The sequence below is a fragment of the Limulus polyphemus genome, unplaced genomic scaffold (assembly GCF_000517525.1).
Source record: "Limulus polyphemus unplaced genomic scaffold, Limulus_polyphemus-2.1.2 Scaffold10535, whole genome shotgun sequence".
Classification (NCBI taxonomy): Eukaryota; Metazoa; Arthropoda; class Merostomata; order Xiphosura; family Limulidae; genus Limulus; species Limulus polyphemus.
The window spans coordinates 9,973-13,435 of NW_013676145.1; the positions used below are offsets into that span (position 1 = coordinate 9,973).

Here is a 3,463-nt window from a genome sequence, read left to right on the forward strand (position 1 = left end):
TGAAAGGACAAAAACAGGTATATGGGAGTGAAATTAATGATGGTGTGAGGATAAAGAATTTCATAATGTACATTGATTAATACATAAAGTATTTTATTATCATTTATATTATATAAATAATGTATGTCAAATTGAATCAACCTCATAGTCAATATATGTTGATACCATTTACGAATCCTTTTTGTAACTGAAACTAATTTTTGATAATTATATTTGTTTCAAGACAACAGTATTAGGCTTAGTGTAATTTTTAATACTAATTTTGTTCTTCTTTGCTCTATTAAGCTTTATATAAGAAGAAAATTGTATAATAATATTTCAACCACTTATGTTCAACATATTCATTATCAACGACGCTTTTCAGTCAACACCAGATGTCATTAGTCCACCTGGGAAACAAATAACATAAAAATATTTTTCTTGCTCTTGAATGTTTCAGATATCGACAGTTTTAAACATTATAAAAACAAGTTAAATATTTGCTAAGTTACGTTTCGTTAATCCTTGTTGGTAATCCTTGCTTTACACTTACTGATGTAAAAATTACCATTCCAAAAATTTCAGCAGCGTATTTCGTTCCAAAAACTTTAGCAACAGCAGCCGGAATACAGACAAAAACAAGAGGAAATGTAGCAAAGAGACAACAAATCCAGATCATGTACATCACTTCTCCTCCGTAAGGTGTCGCCACTAGAGTGAACAGCAATACTGTCTTTATTCCCAGCAAGAGAAGACTTGTTAACTGAAGATTTATACATATGTATACATATAAATAAATTATAACTTAATGTGACTAAAATTAAAAACGAATTACAAATACAAGAAATATGAAACAACGGGTGGATAAACAGTGAAAGATTTTATAATGTTTAACCCAAAGATAGGTTTTATATATATATACGTACATATTATTCTGTCCAGATTTTGTGTTAAGTTTATATTAGTTTCTGAATCCTTTTATTTCAGTGAGAAAAACTACTCTGAATTGTTATCAAATCCACTACTTAGGTATGTGAGCTGAAAATGTTCGGATAGTCCATTTCTGTGAGTTATTTTAAACAGTCTCTGAAAACAGTGGTTTTCTAAATTTTATTTTTCAAAACTATTTTTACTGTTTCCATATCTTTGAGTATTATTACAGAAATCTTCTTTCGTTTTATGTACAAAGTAAACAATGGGATATGCTGTTACCACGCTAGGGATTCAAACACGAATTTTATCATTATAAGCCCTACAGTTAACCATTAAGCCTATTATACAACAAATATTATTTTAATAATTATTTATAACAACACAAGTTACTTCGCTTTACACATTCTTACCTGGTAAGATAGTTTGTCATAAATTAAGCCCACAATCACTCTGCTGATGGCATGAACAGCTCCAGCTACAGAACCAGTGGTGGACAGAAACGTGCAATATTATACTCATAATAAGTCATCTTGAGATACGGAATGAAACCAAAACCTAATCTATAAAAACATTGATTGTGATGTTGAAAACTAATATAAAATAAGAAGAACTTGTAGTTACAAACTAAGTACCAACACCAGGACTGTGTTGAGACACTCTCACTGGAGTGGTGAAAGAAAGTTCTTTTTATACTTAAAAACTACTTTCTTACTGTTTTTCAGACATACGGACAGACGTTTATACAAGACGAACTTTTTTTAATAAAAAACTTAGTTTATAGAGCTAAATCTTTCATGGTTATAACTTGAAAAAATCTCGGAAAATAAACTAATATCAAGTTCATAAACTTACCTTATAAAAAACACTCACAAACATGAATGGATAATATAAACAAATACAAACTATTGATAAAAGGTAAAATTCTTTCATTTTTAGAGCTTCTTTTGGTGACACATGAAGTTTAACATCACCATTACTGTACGGTTGTTCGTCATCAACGTTCATATTGGCTGAATTTTCTTCCAATGATGCACATAATTTGTCGTTATTTATTGTTGTTCTACAGTCCAAGTCTTTCGTAATTGGTCCAATAAGTTCTTTACTACACGATTGTCTTGACGTTTCGTACACAGTAGTTAGTTCACTGGATAATGTTTCTTCCTGTATTAAAAATATGAATACAGTTGTTTCCAATATATAGAAACATACAATACGATATAATGGAAAACAGACGTGCCAACTTTCTGATTTTCGTATTACCTGACTAAGGAGACATTTTAAGCAATGCTATTTTTTTACAAACCAATAAGGTACATTTGTATTAAACACTGGCCAAACTTCTTTATATGAAAATGTTTTAATTTCCTTAATGTTTCTATTTAATAGTATAAACATCTGTTTTCATAGCTCTGGTTCAAATCTTTAAGTGTGTATCCTTAGATGTTAAGATTTCTACTTTACAATAAAGTAACACTACACATATTGATAAAAACAGTCGAAATATTGGAGAAGAAACAGAAAAACAAGTGTTATAAAGAAAACGTATCTGGAACATATATAGTAGTGGTACTTATCGCTATTTTACAAAACTCTTACGCTCATTACAAAAACTATGGATAGGAGTAGTGAAGCGTTTCAAAAAATGTAATAGAAACAAGAAAATTAATTATGCTGCCATCTTTTGGTATATAGAAGAGTTAATTATCTTCCAGGTTACTCATGTTTATATGTTTATCAATCATCTAGTTTTGTGTTCATTATGTAACCGACATGTATCCGAGCTGAAGTTAAAAGATCAAGTTTTGAAATAACGTAGTTTAATCAAATTCATCTAACCTGATTTGACTCTCGTGGTAATTCTTTGTACATAAGCAGCCCAATCAGTAGAATACCACCAGTAACACTTACCATTATTTATTGTTCTTGTACAGTCCAAATCTTTCGTAATTGGTCCACTAAGTTCTTTACAACACGATTGTCTTGACGTTTCGTACACAGTAGTTAGTTCACTGGATGTTTTTTCTTCCTGTGTTAGAAATTCAAATACACTTGTTTCTTTTTTTTTTGAAACAGATAATACAATATACTAATATAGCAGTGTAAGACTAGAGGGAAGGCAGCTAGTCATCACCATCCACCGCCAACTCTTGGGCTCCTCTTTTTCCAACGAGTTGAAACTGAAAATAGCGACAAAAAAAAACGTAAAGTGTTTAACATGGTAAAGTCAAACATATCTGAATGCAAAGGATGTTAGATAGCACTTCAACTTTCTGAAAGCCTTTGTATTATTGAGTTTCTATTCTGATGCTGTACTGTGATATGTAGTACAGTTGTGTGTATATAGGCCTATTTACCGGTTGTTTATGTCTACTCCTACCATCATTTACCACTATAGATCCTGGCTGGCTCGCCACTGTCAGATTTTAGTATGAAGAGGCGGATTATCTACATTAGGTTTCTGTGACTTGTTGGCGATAAATTTCAATAATATACAAACAGCTCAAATCCATTTGTTTTAAAATAACATATTAAAAAAAATTAAACACATATA

The 3,463-nt window shown here is 30.6% G+C and overlaps 1 long non-coding RNA gene across 1 annotated transcript; it reads right to left on the reverse strand.

Moving 5' to 3' along the window:
* Positions 1–1,996: 1,996 nt before the first annotated feature.
* Positions 1,997–2,826, reverse strand: LOC111083655. Its single transcript, XR_002609166.1, has 2 exons — positions 2,749–2,826; positions 1,997–2,073 (listed from the first exon to the last, which is right to left on the reverse strand). It is a non-coding gene; the product is annotated as an uncharacterized LOC111083655 (long non-coding RNA).
* Positions 2,827–3,463: the final 637 nt, after the last annotated feature.